General features: G+C 38.8%; 1 long non-coding RNA gene across 2 annotated transcripts; it reads right to left on the minus strand.

The window, feature by feature from the left end:
* Nucleotides 1–1529: 1529 nt before the first annotated feature.
* Nucleotides 1530–14156, minus strand: LOC103134134 (uncharacterized). Of its 2 annotated transcripts, none has more exons than XR_475807.2 (3): nt 13759–14156; nt 7076–7183; nt 1530–2132 (listed from the first exon to the last, which is right to left on the minus strand). It is a non-coding gene; the product is annotated as an uncharacterized LOC103134134 (long non-coding RNA). The 2 variants fall into 2 exon arrangements; XR_475806.1 differs by lacking the exon at nt 13759–14156 and adding an exon at nt 7929–8150.
* Between the last annotated feature and the right edge of the window lie 5145 nt (nt 14157–19301).

The following is a 19301-nucleotide window of genomic DNA, read 5'->3' on the forward strand; positions in this document are numbered from 1 at the left end:
TGTGTGATGCATCAAACATAGTGTTAATGAATGTCTCAGGGACCACATCCACCTTTTGGCAAATACAGCAGTTTGTTTCCATGGAGACTCAGGATGCAGGCTGACCAAGGAGTCACACTGATTTCTTAGGCAAGTTTCCCTGCTGCTTGAGCATCAAGAGATGTCACAGACGCTGCTCCCCTCCCAGATAGTCTTTGATCTCCATCATCTAAAGGAAAATATCATCTCATATTTATCATATTGGACAACGGTATCACTATTTTTATTCTTTTTATATTTTTGATGCAAATAAAATGGACAGAAAGAACTGTTCATAAAGTTATTGTTGGGCGTTTTAATGCAACAACTGACTTTTGTCTGGCACATTTCTGTGTCTTTAAGCTGTGACACCAAACAAACGAGAGCCAGCCTTCACAATGCAATATGTGGTGAGAAAAACAGGAAATTCCAAGTCTTCTCACAACCATCACAACTTGTTTTTCCTTCTATCAGAGACATGATGCAATGTTTAATTCGCCACATATGCATTACAGGCCCTGACAAGATCCGGTGCCATCCCACGATATGACACGACACAGCGGGATGGCATCATGAGCTTACAGCACACTTCCCGCCTTTCTCAAAGAATTATTATTACTATGTTGCTTTTCAGGCTTTTAAAACGGAATAAAAAGTCAAAAACGCTCAGTGCCAGTTTTTCCACATTCCCCGTACAAGACGAACAGACTATGTCATTAGGAGTCTGAGCCGACAGCCAATCAGGATTGTAATGATGGGCTAGATTTGTGCAGACAGCACAGATAACACACACGCTGACCCTGCAGTACCGCCATCCAGCGGTCATCTTATTAGGCTATAAAAAGCTCAGGTGTAGGCGTGCTCTGTTTGCCTGCTGGTGGCCTCCCCAACACACCAATTTCTGTTCATTTCTGGAAGAGGGAGCGGTGGGTAGAGGTATACAGGGAGAATGAATAATATGAAAAACATGGATAGAGAGAAAATAATAGCACTCTCACAGCACAAAACTATTGTTTGCAACATATGCAGTGCAATAGGTTGCTTGCTTCTAACTGAAAATCTATAAAAAAAATCATGTTCTCTAAGCATCACAACAAAGATGTGATTAGTTCATTATGACATCATATTACATGACTCTACATTTACTTTAATATTTATATCCAAGCTGCCAAAATGTGTTTCTGTACAGACGGATGCAAATCCCTTAAGCTCAAAGTCAAATCCATGCAAAGCAGCCGGTCGAGGCAGGAGACAAAGAAACCTCAAACCATGATGAGTTTGTGCTGAGTGGAGGTCACAATATTTTGCTCATCAAGTGGATGTTATAACCAGTGAAAAACCAGGGTGCGCAAATTTTTTGTGACACTAGCAAGTTTTAACAAGTGATTTATGCCAATAGATTTATTTTGAATACTTCATTTGCCTAGTAGCTGTGAAATATGACTCTCTCAAAGAGAAAATACAAACGGCAGGGTTATTGGCTCCCAAATAGACGAGGCAAAGCGCAGAAATTGCTATGCAGTGCAATTCAGGGACTTTTATTCCAGGGCTGAATTATGGTACAGCAAATAATCTCAACCATTTTTCATGAACAGTTATTGAGTGCAAAAGTTTGAATTTAATGTGGAGTTCCTCAAACACAAACAGCAAAATTGTACAAAAAGACTCAAATCCGTACACTGCTTGGACAAAAAAAATAAAATAAAATAAAAAGGTCACACACTAACATTTTGTTGGACCGCCTCTAAGTTTTTGCAATGTCACAATATTTATTTCCAACCATTGCTGCATTCATTTTTCACCAAGATTTTGTATTGACGATGGAAGACTCTGAGCACAGAGCAAAGCCTTCTGCAGAACATCCCGAAGCTTCTCAGTGCGGCTGAGGTCTGAAGTCTTTGGTGATCAATCCACGTGTGAAAATGACGCGTCATGCTCCCTGAACAACTTGTTCACAGTTTCAGCCTGATGAAGCTTGGCATCATCTTGGAACAACGCCATGGCATCAGGGAAGAAACTATCCCATGATGGAATAATCTGGGCAGTCAGTATACACAGGTAGTCAGATGGGCTCTTAATGTTGCCTCTCTTCTTGCTCTGATGTGCCCATCACTCTGGAAGAAGGTAGAGAACATGAAATTCTTCCATTGCTCTAGATTACATCAGTATCTTTATGCTTCGTTGCAAATTGAAGCCTTTTTTTCCCGTGAGCCTCTCTGATTAATGGTTTTCTTATGACTACGCAGCTGTTCAGTCCCAATCCTTAAGTTCCCTTTGCTTTGTGTGTGTAAGTAATAACTCTTACTTTCACTATTAAACAGTTCTCAGTTCCACTCTTGTTTTCCTTTGATTTGAGGTCATTGATCACAGTCATTTCCAGGAGTTTTTTCCAACCGCATTTCTTCTTCCTTCTTTTTTCCTTCCAGTCTTTAATAATGTGTCGGACAGTTCTCAACTCAATTTTAGTAGTTTCTGTAATCTGTGCTTGATGCATACCAATGACTTGACCTTTCTCAAACAGACGAACATCTTTTCTGCAACCACAGGATGCGTCTTTCCACGTGGTTGTCTAAGAAATGAGAAGCTACTCATTGCATCAGCTGAGGCTTTATAACTTGTTTCCTTGCAGTAACTATCCAATAAGAGGTTTATAATTATTTGTTTAGTGAAATCCAGGAGGTGACTTCTTTTTTTGCCAGGTAGTGTACATGTAGCTATCATCAAGGTCTTACCTTATTCCAACTGAGTAACTAACCACTTTTTGTTTCTGAAATATTAATGTTGTTTAAACTGGTTGGTTCCCAGGCAAATGTTTTAATCAGAAAAGCTTGTTGATAGCTACAGAAAGCAAGTGGAATCATGTGGTTTCCACAAAACTCGCAAAGGGATATTATTCCAAATGTTTGTGAATACATTTCTCTTGTTTTTAGGTCACTGAAGTATCTAATATCATTATTTATTTTGAAAAAACAACAGTTCAAATTAATAATTAAAACCCCAAAATGAAATGACAGTAATAGATGTGATTAGTGTGTAAACATTTGACTAACACTCCCTATACAGACAAATATGCACAGCATTAATGTCTGGAAAATAACACTCAGTGACCTCTCCCTCCACATGAAAATAACTAAAATGACATTTTTGCTGCAATTAAAAAAAAAAACAACAACATACAGCAGGCTGCGTCTCTGGTCATAACCTGATATGAAATTAATGAGCATGTATCGCAGCAGCTTGTCGGGAGCAGACAGGGGTTAAAAAGGTGGGCATGCGATGCCGGAGACCCACCTGCTCCTCTCATCCTCTGCATGATTGTTAGTTTAAGAATTGCAAGGCGATGGTGTCACCCACACAAAAACTTCATCTCTGTGATTTCTGACCTCCCGCACCGTGCAATCTCACAAAGTTCAGCGACGCACAGAAAGTAATCCAACAATGTAAAGAGCGAGCAAGGATGTGAAATTGAAACATCAGACCTGTAGTCTCTCTCATCTCATGTTTCCTGGGCTTTAAAGCGGCTCCTTCTGCTGCTAAAAGGGACAAAGGAACGATCACACAACTAACTAACAGTGTGAGCGAGCGTGCTCCCGGGCTCTCACATTCCCTTCGGAGGGCACACCGCAGCCTTTCATCTTTTTTTTTTCTTCCCTGTGCATCTATCCTCTCATCTCTCCGCTTTATGTTCTGCTTTCTGAACAGAGTTCAAACACTGGGGACCAGTTTAAATACTGAAGGTTCCCACTGCACTGCTCCAGTGAAGTAGAGCATATAGTGAAACATAAGAAGCTCTGGCTTTCACTCGAATCAAGCTCCCTGGTATTCTTTTTTTTCTTTTAAGTTTGAGCCATATTAGACCCTTCTAACTTATTGGCAGTCCTGGTTAAGATGTGCAAAAATCCATAAAATAAATTAATCTTTTTATACCTTAGCAAATTGTTGCACTGAGAGATTTTGCAAAAGGCAGTTAACACTTTTGCAACCTCCAGATGCTAATAGGACAGCACTGACACAAGAAGAGTCACGGATCCTCTTCCTTTCTTGTCCTCAGTTTGCCCAAAGGTTTTCTATGCTGCTTAGGTTTGCAAACAAACAGCCCAAATCCACCAGCTGTGTTTGTTGCCAGAAAACTACATTTTTCTCTCCTATGAACACAAACACAGCTATAGGTAAAGTCTAAATAGAGTTTATCTAACTACATGTTTGAGTTTGTGATGTTTTTCTGGCATCCTTAAACATCAAAATAACAGTAGATAATCTCTATTGGGTTCAATTACATCTATTTTAAAAGGATTACTTACAGTACCAATGCCTATACAACAAGAGATTTTATTAAGCAGGATTTTTCCTTTGATAGAATAAATAAGTTAAAGGCTGCTCTTCTTATTTCTTTCTGTGAGTGTATGCTACTGAAATAAATTTTTATTTTTATTTTACTTCTTTCATTTTGAAGATTTAACTATCAAGGCTGAGAAATATTTGTTTAATATCAAAGTTCATACTGAGGAAGCTGAGATCATTGCATTTTTCTCCTCACTTTGCAAATACTGTGAAAAAAATATTGGAAAATGTTTTGATCATATTGTCGTGTTTTATGTTTTACTAGTGAAGATTTCAAGTCATAGGGTTGATGCTATTTGGTAGGTGAAAGTTAAGGTGTTGTTGACCCGAGTCTGAGGAAAGCAAATCAAACAGTTCCAAACAAGCAAAGCGTTTTTTGTTTTTTTTTAGCCATTGTTCTCATCTTCTTCTTTAGAGCAGTTGGCAAAAAGCAGCTGGACTTTCCTGCTAATGGGTCGTTTGGCTTCAGGAAGAAAAATATGGCGCAAATCTTCTGGCTTTGTGAGAAAGCAGTCTGTTCTCTAAAATGCAAGATTTTAGTCTTAACTGCCTAAAAACGTTTGAACAATTGGCAGATCACATCTAATGGTTGTTATGGAGACTTGATGAGCCCAAGTTGTCACTCCTTGCAGCAGTTCTCTGACAGTGAGCTTTCAAGATGTATTTATTTTTTATTTATTTTTTACCTCTTTGGAGTTGTTTTAAACATTTTAATTGTTGCTCCAACTGCAGACATAAGCAGATTTTGCAGATTAGTGCTGTTATTTAAAAATGCCCATGAGAGAATATTCCAGAGAAAACTCAGAAGAAAACCTGAAAATTTGAATTGTAAAAGGAATCTCCAAAGAAACTATGAACAAGGGCTCTATTTTGTACCCTTCCATGCTCGGACCCATATAGTATCATATTTGTGCGATTTGTCACTTGATATTTTTTAATTCATTTCTTAACATATGAGGATCAAAAGGCATACAGTCTATTTGAAATATGTGTTCTCCTTCCCATTTTTAAAGAGAGGCCACTCCTCTTTAAAAATGTGTCATGTAATATTTATTATACCCCAGGGGAAAAGTAATAAATTACAGATGACAAATAAAAAATTATAAAACATAAATAAAAACAGAACACCAGTGATTTTCCACCGGATTATTTGTTTTTATAGTGAATAAATGTACTCACATTAAATGTTTTGGTTTACCTTCAGCGTAATGTTCTGCTACTCAAATAATAAATAAATAAAAAACATTTATTTTAAAGTTCTCTATAGCAGGAAGACTAATGGGTTAAGCAAAGATGGAGAGTGCTAAATATTTATTATTATTATTATTATTATTATTATTATCTTAAGCAAAAGAAAACATTAAATATATTAAACGGCACGCAGTTGTACTGTTAGATTAAATCCTGGAGTTAAGGTAAAATAACTGCATGGATAACAAAAGACACAAGTCAAACTCAGAATATGATATTTACACACTGTGGAATACAACCTTAAAAACGCCAATGTCAAAAATCAATACAAGAAAAAAGTGAAACAAATGAAAGAGAAGATGTATACCCTTGGATCGATAGACTTCCAGGTGACTAATAGGAAACTGGAGTCCTTGGACCTCCATAGTTTGTGAACTCTAGTAGTTACCTATATTTCACAGGTATTGCTGCTTGTGTATATTGAGAATATGCCAATCTTTGTGGAGTTATTCTCTTAGCTACTCATCTCCTGTCTGCTGTTGGGTCTGTTTGAATCTTTTGCAGGAAGCGTTTTCTTTAAAGCAACCCTCTGGCTGAGAAAGGGCCTTGAAGTCTGTCAATAAAGAGGCTGATGGACAAACTGCGGTACAACAGAAAACCCCACAGGACTCCACAGACAGCAGCAAAAACAACAAGCCAGACAGTGTCGCAGACGAAAGCAAAAACCCACTTTTAGCAGCAAAATGAAACCTGTTTTATCCGTCGCTTTAACTTCAGGCTCACAGTAATATTCTTAGATCCTGTGCTTCTACAAACACAATTTTATGGATTAGGTAAGAAGAAATAATCTGCTGCTCAATCCCCATTACTATGAGAATTAATCCACTGTGATTACCTCATTGTGATTATTGTAATGGAATAAACATCAGCTGTTCTGCCAGCAGTAACTATGATGATTAGCTATGTGTTGCATCCTTGCTGTACAAGGAAGTACGTGTGTGTGCGTGTGTGTGTGTGTAGAAATACACAACGAGTTGGCTTCCACCTGGCTGACAGGAACGGTCAGCCGCTTGAAATGAGATTACACAATCACAAACGGCCTAATCAGGACTCATGCAATATTCATACTTGGTTTTCATAATTACTTAATTAATTCCCAGCTCTGAGCAGATATTGCCAGTGCTAATCCTCCAAGTATCCCCCAGGGCTTCCTGAGTCTGTTATAGATGTTCTGTCCCAAGTTGCAAAATATAAGGGAGACACCCCAAACGATTGCAAGCACAGAGCTAAATTTGCTCTCTTATGAGACTTTGCTTTGTTCTTTTCTTATTTCGCAAATATAGGTTGAAACTCAGGATTCAAGCTTTCCTGCAAAGCTCACAGCTGGAGTTGTCTGCAGGCAAAGTGTTTCCTCCCCGCTGGGAGAAACATCCAACCTACGCTTTGTGCTTCCTTCGAGAGGAAAAGGAAAAAAGAAAGACTTCTGACTGAACTGATGCATGCAAGAACAGTGGAGAGGACGCACCTGCTCGCGTACTTCTACCAGCAACATGTGTTCAGTCTGTTTTAGCAGCTTCTTTATCTCTTTCCTCCTGCAGTGGGGCAGCATGATGTCTCAAGCACCGAGTCTAAACTGGAGGCAAAGAAGAAAACAAAAGGGGAGTCATATTCACTCTCAGATACTTAGGTGGCTGCAAATGACCTGTAAATTCGCAATTTGATGTTCCTTGACTGCTTTTAGTTTCACCAAGGTTACACATTAAGAGGGAAGTAAAAGCAATGCATATAAACTGCATCAATTCAGCCGGTGGAACAACTTAAATACTTTTCATTTGGACATATTTGATTCAATACTTCCACATAGAAATTGCCAACTTCAAATCCTAAAAGATACTTATTAGAAGTAGAACTCAATTAAAATTTTAATTGAGTTAATTGCAGGGCCTGTAATTAATTCATCACAATTAATCGCATTTTAATAAAAAACTATGCAACGATAAAATAAGCAGCATTTTCAGTTCAAAAATCCTTTTGCTACTAAATTATTGAATAGACACGAGTTCAACTACCATTTATTGTTTTTAATCTGTTATTTAAGTTATTCAACTGTCAAATTAATGCAAAGTGCTATTATACCTACTTAGCTTCCAACTGTTTCAGAAACCCCACAGCATTCAAATAACTACTTGGAAAAAAACCCCACCTCTTTAGTACATAGACGTTGGGGATGTCTGTGCTTGCTGCAACATGTTTTGCATTTAGTTTGTATTTTAGGCTCAAACAGCTTCAGCGATAGGCTAAATAATTTTTCCACAACTTCCACACACAAGTCTTTTCCAACTTTGCATCAAATTGTTTGTTTTTCAGGAAAAATTTACCTTAAAATTCTCCAGAGGACCAAGAAAAGCTGCTTTATTGTGATCACGTGTGCATCAGATTTACGGGCATAACAGAAATGCACTAATTACAAAGGTTCTGAATGAAAAATGTGATTAGTCGTTGTAAAAATGTTTAACTTGTAAGTACTTAATCAAAGTAGTTTTTCCATTCTTTCAAGATTTTGATTTTATCTGCATGATTTTAATTAGAAATGTGTTTCTTTGTCCACTATGTTGATTTACAGCAATGAGGAACACCTGGTGACTTGGGTAACCAAGGAGGAGTCACCAGGGCGGCAACAATCAATGAGTGATGGCAAGGAAAAGCCTTTAAGGAAGACAAGGGGGGGGGGACAAGAGGGAGACCAGTAACAGTAGCTTAGGACAGCATTAGCAGGCACCCAAAGTGAAACCAGTCATGTCTTGGGGGGAAGCCAGTGCTATGGGAAAGGCACTCTAGCACTCTGTCCCTGGAGTAAGTACCCAAAGCTTTCCAAAAGCATTTGCCTCCTGCCCATCCTTGAGGACTGGGGCCCTCTTCTTCTTTTTAGAAGATGGCTGCTGATGGAGTGGAACCACAAAGGGGCTTGCTCAGGAGACCTGGAGGTTTCTTCCTAAAGGGGACATATTATGCAAAATTCAAATTCGGCCCATTTTTGTACTTCCATTTGGGTCTGAACTGCTTCTAAAAACAGCCCAAGCACAAAAAAGAAAAGAAAAAGTAACACCAAGCCATTTGGCCATATATGAATGATTTGTTGACTTATTATTGCCTTTTCTAGATGGTTAAATAACATGTGCCCCTGACGGATATTTATAAAATAATTGTGAATAAGTATTTGTGTTCCACAAGATAAGTGGGAATTTTATAGACACTAACATTCACATTACCAGCCATCACTTATGGTAAGAGTGATAATCTGTGCCACATTGAGTCCCTTTAGACTGAGATGTAAAGCCTAATGAACCAGAACAAGGTTCCTACTGGACCTGGAACCACTTAATCGCTGATGAATGATTATAATGAATATAAACATAATAACATTCACTTAATCACACCTCTATATGACCAGGATGGTCATGGCAAATAACATCTATTAAGGGGAATTATGTTGACCCAGTGTGAGAGAGACCACGGCCTTTTCTCCCTCGCATCTACCTGAAAAATGTTCTGTCAAATCATTCTTTAACAAATTAATTATACGTCCACCGAGAGGCAAAATAAGCTCATTCTACGCAGTGTGTCAACACTGAGCTGAAGGACCGGTCACCTGCTGTGCGCTGCCTCAGTCCCCACTGACCAAGGGTTTTCACAGAGAAACAGCTAGATAAGGCAGTGTGAGACCAGAGACACGTTGAAGACACACGATCAATCAGTACTATGACTCAGGGCTAATTCTGTGTTGATAATTAGCCAGTCGGAGAAGGCTGGGTAACGGGAGCTCGCCAGACAGGTGCCCGGAGGTCCTCAGGGAGCCTGAACTGTCTCTTCCCTTCATTAACTCTTTTCGTCCTCTCCCCTTGTCCGTCTGATCCTGCGAGCAGCCGGGGCTGCTGGGTAATTCACTCTCCGGTCTCTGAGGTGACCCTGAGCCGCAGGGCTGAGGGAGATGAGGATACAAAACTTCATTTTAACCTTTCCTCCGAATCTCTTTTTCTCCATTTCTCCAGGACCTAAACGGCTTTCTGTACTTAGCTCTTTGTTGCTGAAATGGACCAGATACCATAACCTTTTTCTGTTTTTCTGACCTCCCGGTCTTTAGACATATAGGTCAGAGCAAAAAGACTGCCGACCTTCTCTTTTGTATTTTTATCTTGCTTATTCCCTCAATGTCTCTCCGCCTGTCCAAGTGTCTTCAAAGAAATTGAGAGAAAAGGAGAAATTCATTTTCCATCCATCTCTCTATTTGTGGCATTTTATAGGGTTTTTATTGCACTTCTTAGCTGATTGCTCACATTTATTTACAACAAATGCAGTGATGAGGTACTGATGTGAATGCAGCTGGCATATAAATGCCACACTCTGCTCCTATTTGCCCATAAGAATGTACTGCTTAGCTTTCATCTGAGCATCTTTTTCAATTTGTCTCCATGACTGCAAACTTAAATCACCCGGAGTCCACCCTTTTTTTTTTTTTTAAATTGTAGCAATGCTTCTTGAAATTAAGAAAAGGAAAAAAAAAAACACAGAGGGGTTTTAAAGATGAGTTAAAGTCAGACAACTGAGCCATCATCCAGTTTTAATAAGAGAAGTGCAGAGTTCCTTGTCTCACAGTAATCTGCACACACACACACACACACACACTTATACGTGCTTGCACTTTAATCAGTATGATTTCACATTATGGCTTTGCACATTAAACCAGAGTTACAATGTGATTATTGCCTGTGACAAATGAAGAGGTTATATTCAAACTGTTAAACAGCTCATAGCTTTTGATCAGAGACATATATGACCAGTTAAAATGCTTCATGCAAAGAAGTGCCGCCTGTTTTTCTATAGATTCCCATATTTTCCGTCAACGTTTCTCACTGCGACAAAGAAAAAGACACATCCTGTTTTCAAACCAGACAGGATAGAAATCTTAGCAACACGAAGATGATGGATTGAGTACTTTTTCTACCAACATACAGAAAAAGCTTGGTGGAAGTAAGCAGGTGAAGAGCTAAGGGGGATTTTTATGGACCACAAGCAGTCTCTTTGTTGGTTATTTTTTTAATATACTTTTTCACATCAATTTGATTAGAACCATCATGTGGCTTAAGCCCAAACACTATTGGGAAGGAAAATTTGAAAAAAGAAAAAATGACAATGTAAGACTCCCTTTAAGATGCCAGAAGAAACTGTCTCATTTTGACATCATCTTATTCATGTATGCACATGATTTCTTTCGTGTGCAAACATCTCTTCTGATGAAGACACGGGAACATAATCACCTCCGCTGCCTCTACGGAGAGTGTGCACCTATCAATACAAACTCAGGAGAAACAACACGGGGCGAGACATGCACACGCGCAGGCTATGACACACTCACAGATGACAGGTGCATCACGCCTCACTGAGTAGCTTTGGTTACTGACAGATTGTGGCAGGCGAGCAGGTCTGAGCAAAGCGATGACTGTCACCTTTAATCTCCTAAAACTGCATGCATAGGCGCACACACACACACCTAAATACTCCCACCACCACTGTGCACTGCATTATTTTTTTTCTGCTCTGCACCCCACATGTCTGATTGCTATCCTGTCTGCTGGGAACTGGGATTACCCAAGGGGGGGAGCCAGCACAGAGTCAGTGATTTAACTGATCTGCCTCTCCTCTGGGACTTCTTTTTCTCTTCCACCAGTGCCTGCACGCCTGAAGTGCCACTGCTGTCCCATGTCATCCCGGCCAGGCCTGGGCAGGCTCCTGCAGGGAAGGCTTTAATGACTTCCTCTCTCCTTTCCTTCTTTGAGCATTTAGGTGTGGCTGCCATCTGAATGGAATTGGAGGGAGGCAACGTGAGAGATTAGCATATCAGGGGTCCAGATTAGCACCTCTGTGGTGTGTACACATACTGACAGAAGGTGGTAATGAGAAAGAAAGGACCTCCCTCCCCCATGTCGAATCTCCACCCTCGGCTTAATAGAGGGAGCTCAAATGGAACCGCAGATAGAGATGCGGGGTGTCTTTATCTCGCTTTTACAGGTAGAGGCAGTGACATGTTTTCCTCAGTTTAGATGAAGAGTTAGCAAATAATAAGATGAGAAACCAGCATGAAGACGGGAAATGGCATGAACAAACCTTCATTGTCACAGTCTATGTGTTATGCCTTTCGTTATATTAGCATTTTGATTACAAAAAGGAATAAATTACTTGTTTCTAAAACAGAAAACTTGTGGGTCTGACTGGTCCAGCTGATCTATCGGCTGCTAACTGCCACCCAACAAGAGGAGCAGGCTTAGTGTCACAAGATACGATAGAAGAGTCCGACCACTGGTGCCCTGTTTCTGCCGCAGGACCAAAAAGCTGCTCACCCTGATGGATTTTTCATTTGTGGATCTTGCAGAATCAATGTTCTGTGTTGCTCATCTCAGATGAGCTTGGAGGATTAGTTTTTTTATTTTATTTTACTTCTACTCATTTCGCTTGTCTTAATTTCATTATGTTGTAAAACTTTATCTTTCATAAAGTGTGTTGTAGAAATATTTGTACCTTTTCACATTCTGCTGATGGACCAAAGTGGGAACTGCATGAAAAAGGATGAAAGGTTTCTTAAACTCTTTTACAAATAAAAATCTGCCAATTTTATCTGAAAACACCCCAAAATAAATTTCACTGTAACCAAATGTCTCCTACATTCACCCTATGATTTATGCATACATGCAGCTGTTCTTTGAAGATCTGAGAAGTTTGTCAGAGAATCTTAATGACAAAAAAAAAAAATCACAGTGAAGACATAATACAGCAGGCAGCTCAGATATGAAGTTTTAGAGGACTTAGAAGCAGGGTGAGGTTATAAAACAATACCATGAGCATTTAATATACCATGATGTTCAATCCAACATGGGATGTTGGGAGTTAAGTAGAAATGGAAATCCACAAACACGACCGATCACCAGATTTTCTCATTGCAGGCGACACAGAAAACATGTGGAGCTAGCTGCTCGATATGATGAGAATAGAACAGAGCACTTGGGTGGAAAATGCTGTGTGGCGTCTTAGGCTCTGAGACTGAACTCAAACTGTGCAGCAGAAACTGTGCAGCTGTTCAGAGTTGATCAAAAGTGGATGCAGCTAGAAGCAGTGCGATCCTGGAAGCAAAAATAGGTAGTAATAACTAGTTGCATTTAGTTGAATAACATTTTGAAAAACATGTACTTGTGGGAGTAGTTTTAATGCACCGTACTTTTTGCTTTTACTTTAATACAAATATTTTTTAACTCACAACTTTACTTTTTTTCCTGTCCGATAATACTTTAAACAAATAAATCAGATTTTATTTAGCTTATTTTTTTAACCAGATACATTTATACTCGAGTAATTTTTTGGATGACTACTTTTTACTTCTTCTTGATTAAGGTATATTTAAGTAGGGCTATTCTTATTTGAGGACAATTTCTAGAAACACTACTCACCTCTGCCTGCAAAAAAAGCCTTTTAGTAGCTACAAACCTGCACCCAGATACTACCAAAACTACAACAGATCAAAGTGTAACACAGAAATGAAGATTATAAAATAAATTAAACCAATGGGTCAATAAGTTCGGCTATTGGAGCACAGAGGGGTGTTTAAATGAGACACAAAGGCAGTTAGATGAATTTAAAGAACAAACCGGCTTTAGTGAACTAAAGCCGGTTTGTTGTCAAAAGAGTTGTACAAGCCTTAAACAATTATGAAAATAAAATTACACAACATTAAATATATAAAGTAGTAATACTATTTGGCTAAATGCTTGTTCTCAGTTTTAAATCTCTTGGGTGCACCGTGTTAACCTGAGCTCCAAACCGTGATAGAAAACAAGATTAATCAAATCCAGTTCCATTTCGGTTTCAACTCAAACACAATTCCTACACAGCACTTTGTTATAATGTCCCAAACTAAAAATTACTTGTCCAAATAGTACAGTCCAAAAATTCCCGGGATGAAAGAATAGAAGTGAAGAATGGTCTTACACAAACCAGTGTGTAATGATCCAGGCCTAACGCACCACAGGGCGCAGCAGGACTCCAAACTCAGCAAAAGTTTACATTTCAACAATTAAATAATTCAGATAAATTCTATTATTCAACAACAACAATATGCTAAACAGAATAAAAATCTAAGTGAAAGTCAAAGACTATGCTCACCGCTGTGAAGGCGACAAGATAAGACAACAGTATGATGGCTCTCAGTCCGAACAAGTGGTGCACTGGATAAGCAACAAGGCATGTTTTTTATGCTTTAACCGAAGTAACATGAAAGTAAACAAATACTGTTCCCTTTGCGTGGGGTCTCATTTGCTGTCTCGACTTTTGGCATGATAATGACGCCATAGCTAAGAGGCTAGCGAGGTAGCTCCAGCAGTACTTTTTAAAGTTGGCAGAAAAACTGAAACGCCGATCTGTTTCCTCACTTCAGCTACTTCCAGCTCAGAAGTCGGCTGAAAACAGTAAAACAGTTTGTTGAAAGTTTATATCCAGTAATTTTACGTCTTTAACTACACAAACTGACACGCTGCACAGTTTAGCAAACTCCTCCTGATGTCGGCTCTACAGACACACTCAACAATGCTGGAGACACAGAGACGAAAGGCGGGACCTACAGCGACACTCTGCATTCTGATTGGTTGAAACACGCTGGAGTCTGGATATTACCTGTTTTCTTAAAGAGGCATCCTCATTTATGTGCGTTACACAAACATTTCCATCAGTAAAAAATCCAATGGCCAAAAGTTGTAAATACAGTTAAAAAAAAGTGGTTCTACAAAGACATAACTAAATGGCGATGAACTGAATTTCTTTTCAGATTGCTTTTTTTTTTTTCTGTAAAAAATGTTGAGTGATAAGTTTCATAAATCCCATTTATTGCTCTATCATGCAAAATCTCAGTAATAAAAATTAATATTTGTAGTTTTAATGTGACAAAATGTCAAAAAGTTTAAAGGATATGAACACGGTAGCATAAAGCTACACTCCCAGTTTTGTAGATGTTTTATCTTCCTCCCTTCCCTCTGTTCCCCTTTACGTCTTGTCATTGCGTATTCTGTTTATATAAAAATGAGGCTAACATCCAATTTGTGAGCTCACTTTTTTAATATATTCCATTTTTTTTTTTTTGCAACATCAAGGACTTTATTTATTTAGATGATTCTCTGCCCCAGGAGCTGTTTTTATCTCACCAAAGACCTGGCGGCAGCGCAGGGTATAACCAGAAACTCCCATAAAGCAAGAGAAAGTAGGTCCCCCCACTTGAAAAAAAACTAAGTTGTGTGAACTGTTTTTTAAAGCACAGCATGGGGCAGTTACAGAGCTTTGCTTCTCCACCTGTTCTCTGTCAGACAGAGGAGTCTGGTTGCGGGTATTTTTTCCATCGCTACCCTGCGGAGCGTTGCTTCCTAAGAGACTTTCAGTTGGGTAGGATTCATTGTTACGAACGTTGCACCTCACCATGACAAAGGCTGCGTAACTGGAAGTCTAGCTGAGCTTTGCTACTTTAAGAGCTTTGCTGCACACAATGTAAATGACTTCTCTCCTGTGCTCTCTTTCGTTCCGCTGCCCGGCAGACCATTGGAAGCAAATAATGAGTCACATTTTACACCTCCTCTGTAGCAGAGTGGCAAAGTTAAAGGTAAAAACTTCACAAAACTGCCCTCGCAAAGCACACACATACACAGGCACACACGCACACAAGCTACAAGATTCTGTATCTGGTTCTCGCCACACAGCTGACATCCAAGCACAAGACGGAAAATAATTGCATTCTCTCAGCACTCTCAAATACTCCCTGCAGACATTTGGGTCAGTTAATTGGAATTTCACATAGTGCCAACACACCATCAAGTAAAGGCTGGGTTTGTGCTGGCTGCTGTTCATATTGTGAAGCATTAGGAACGGAAAACCTACCACTCCTCTCTAATTACCAGTCTCTTGATGGTTTGGGGGAAAAGTGCTGGCTATGAAGACAAGATGGCTCTAACAATTAGAATAAACCTTCAGATTTAGCTAACACTGTGATTATTGGGTTAGTTGTCAATTACAGTTATTTATTGTTAATTGTTTACCATATTTACAAAGAGCTTCTTGTTTGGTTGGTTTTAATTGATTAAAGTGTAAAAATGTTGAGGGATCATCATTTCTTTGGAGCTTCACATGCCAAAGATGCATAATGATGGAATACGTGGCAAAGTCAAAGCACAGTCTATTATATTATATATTTGCTGGTGTGACGGATTTATTTCTGTACAGCACTGAAAAGCAAAATTGCAATTATCACAAATATGTTGGTCACTTATGCATATTCTAAAAGCTCTCATTTGGGACTCTTTCTGCCCTTTTACATACAAAGATTTGTCCAGAAGAAAATAACCTCATCAGTGACAGAATTTACAACTATTAAGTAAGAAAATGAAAAATAAAAAAGAATTGAAAATCATTCTAAAAGACTTCAAATACTTCACTGAACTAAAAAGAAAACAAAGGAAATTAAAAAGTTTACCAACATTTTGCGAAAAGCAGACTAATGTGTTGGGAATAGTTGAGGAGGACATGCCTGCCTGTGTATAGTAGTAAATGCATGTCATAGTTGCAACTATGAAGCCAAAGAAAGTCTGTGTTGGGATTGATTTATGTTATATAATAAATAATCCCTTTTAATACATTTTTACAACTACTTATAAAAGGTGGTCGAATAAGTTTTTTAGATTTATTCATTGAGGAAATCACCCACAATGAACTAATCTGTTTTCAAGCTGATCCAGTTTGAAAGATATATTTACAGGAGAATTTGTTTTTTATTTATTTTTCCAAGGACAAGCTACTGTACTCACACAAGCTGACCACAGAATTGAAGGTTATTCTTCTTTTCAGGGCCAAATAGCTACTTGGTGGACTCTGCAGTTTTTTTTTATATAATAAAAACAAAAGTCTACAACCTGTTGCCACTAATCTCTAGATATTTTATCCCTCAGCATGTGGCAGTTAGGTATTACACCTGTTTGGAATATAAAACAGATACGTATATTATAAACAGGCAATTTTTCTAAAGTGTTATTTTGAGTGTCACACATAGATGTTTGCACAAACTTGCTTGTAGACTTGAAGTATCTGATCTATTCTTCTTAAAAGCAAGTGCGCCACCCCGCAGAGGCTTATTTAAAGTGTCTTCACATTTACAAAAACAAAAACTGCACATTGTCTTCATTTTTAATATGTACAAAAATGACAATTGCAAGATTATGCGTTACTGATGAGACAATGATGTTACTTGAAAAACAAAATTCACCATTTCCATCATCGATAAATACAAAATACAAAATAGTGTGGAAAGTATTCATCCCCATTTTAGTTTTTATTTCTTACACATCAGACAAATAAGAATAAAACTGAAATGTTTTCAGGATGATTTGATTGAAGGTCACACCCTTGGCAGTGGCAACTGGAGAAAGTGTTTGATAATTGACAATGCAGGTTTTTCCAGCATCAACAGCTCAGTTTAGGTTAAATCCAGACAATTACTAGGCCATGTCCTTTTTTTCTCTCTTTCACTCAGAGGATGACTTGCTTTTGTATTAGAATATCTGACCTTAAGATTAAGGTGGCTGAACATTTTTCTTCAAGGTTTCGATCAGCTGCTGCAGGTCATCCAGGTCATGAAGCAGCAAAGCAGCCTCAGACCATCACACTACCACCATCATGTTTGACTATGAATAGGTGTCATACTGTAGGTTGTGAAAGATGCAGACAAAGACAAACTGAGAATTTAATAATAATAATAATAATAGTCAAGGAGTGACATTTCAGGAGGGTTTGAAATGCAGTCAGGAACCAACATACAGGCAGGAGCAACATGGTCCGGTATAGAAAGGTAGAAACCGAATGTGTTAAATGCGGAGGAGTCTGATTGTAGACGACATGCAGGTGCTTGATTACTAACAGGGTGCAGCTGGGAAGCGGAGGCAAACAGGTGCCCTGAGGGAAAATTAACAAATAGTGCTGGGAATTGAAATTTAGAGAAACAACATTTTGTGGAAAAAAAAAAAAGCCAATTTAAGAAAACAAAATCCAAAAAGCTTAAAGAACAGAACACAAGAAAAAGTAATACAGAAAATGAACACAAAGAAAGTGAAATGCCAAAATCAGTCTAGCAATTAGGAAGTTTTTTTTTTTCTTCTTCTGAAATGATGTCTTAGTTTCACACAAGATGTAACAGGAAGAAACTTCCAGAAGTTGATTTGTATAACATATTTCAGTAAGTAGGCTGTTCAAAGTGCGTTAGATTTGTCTCATTAATCCAGAGAATATTATCCCCAAAGCTTGGGGGATCATCAAGGTCAAAGACTTCTCTGTTGCTTTTGGTCAGCAGTGTTTGTTTTTTAATTAAAGTACTAAAATAAATTAATGTTTTGATGATGATCTAAATGAGTGAGAGCCACCTGTATGTTTGTAAAACGTGACAATTAACACCTTCTTGTAATGAAGCTAAGTGTAACAAAAAATCCTCTGATTTCACATTTTTATCCCCTTTTCTGAAAGTTTAAAATATCATGTAGCCGCTGCACAATCATGTAATGCGGTTTTTCGATGTCAGCCAAGACAAAGTGAGTGTAATGTCACTCACTTTGCTGATAAACGGCATAAGACTTCAAATTATAGCAGGAAGAAAGTGTTTGTGAAGCATTTGTTGTTAGCAGGATAGACCCGAATAAAGACATTTTGTCACATCTTTCTTCAATCAGCACCTAATAATAGCCACAACTGTGAAGCACATAAATATTAATCCTGTGGTGCTTTTCCTCAGTGTAATCTGTCTTCTTTATGCAACTGTGTACTCCACCTGGGTGCTATTTTCCTTACAGTGTGGCCTTTTCTCTCCACATACCTGCACATCTCTGGTGGACATTTCTTCATCCTGTATTCCCCCATCACACAGCTTACACAGTACAGCCAGATAGCACCGGTGTCCGACATCATTTCCAAGGCTCCTGACTCTATAGCCAGGGAAGGTGTTAAGGGCCAGGAAGAAAGCAGTGCGGGTCTAGTTTCAGCTCTGTATTCTGCCTCCTCCACCATATATTAAATCCCACCTACTCCCTTGGATAGGAGAAGGGCCATAAAAAGCTCTGCAAGGGAGAGAGGAAAGGAGGAATCATTACATGCAATTTATAAACCATTAAGAGCCATATTAAAAAGCCTGCAATCTAATTCACCCAGCAGTGGGCTCTGGCTGAGGGGGAGAGGAGAGTTCATTTAGGGAGTGTGTTTTGGCCGCTCAGAGTGTGTATGATGTTAATAGGCTCCAGGGGGTCACCTCTAGCCGAGGGAGGCTGCTTACCTCTTCATTGAAGCCCAAGTCAGCATAAGGGAGCTGAGAAGAGAGGTTGAAGGCTGACACACACACACATGTACACACACGCATGCATGTGCGCACACACAGAACGACAGAGATGGGAGGAGAGGGAATAAGAGAACTGAGGAGGTATGATATTGCTCACCCGTCCCACCTCGTCCGGTGGGTCATCTTTTTTTTAAAGTAATCATTGTGTAGTTTCACAGCTATAACAGTTATGCCAGGGAAGTTAAAGCGGAAATTTGCCTCTTTAACTTCAAAGACCTTGTGGTGGGAGCAATATTATATTCCTGCATTGTGTGAAAAGGCATTCAAAAATTTTATTTTTTAATGGAGTAGATTAAAC

This window comes from Poecilia formosa, unplaced genomic scaffold, assembly GCF_000485575.1.
Source record: "Poecilia formosa unplaced genomic scaffold, Poecilia_formosa-5.1.2 Scaffold15, whole genome shotgun sequence".
NCBI classification, from domain to species: Eukaryota; Metazoa; Chordata; class Actinopteri; order Cyprinodontiformes; family Poeciliidae; genus Poecilia; species Poecilia formosa.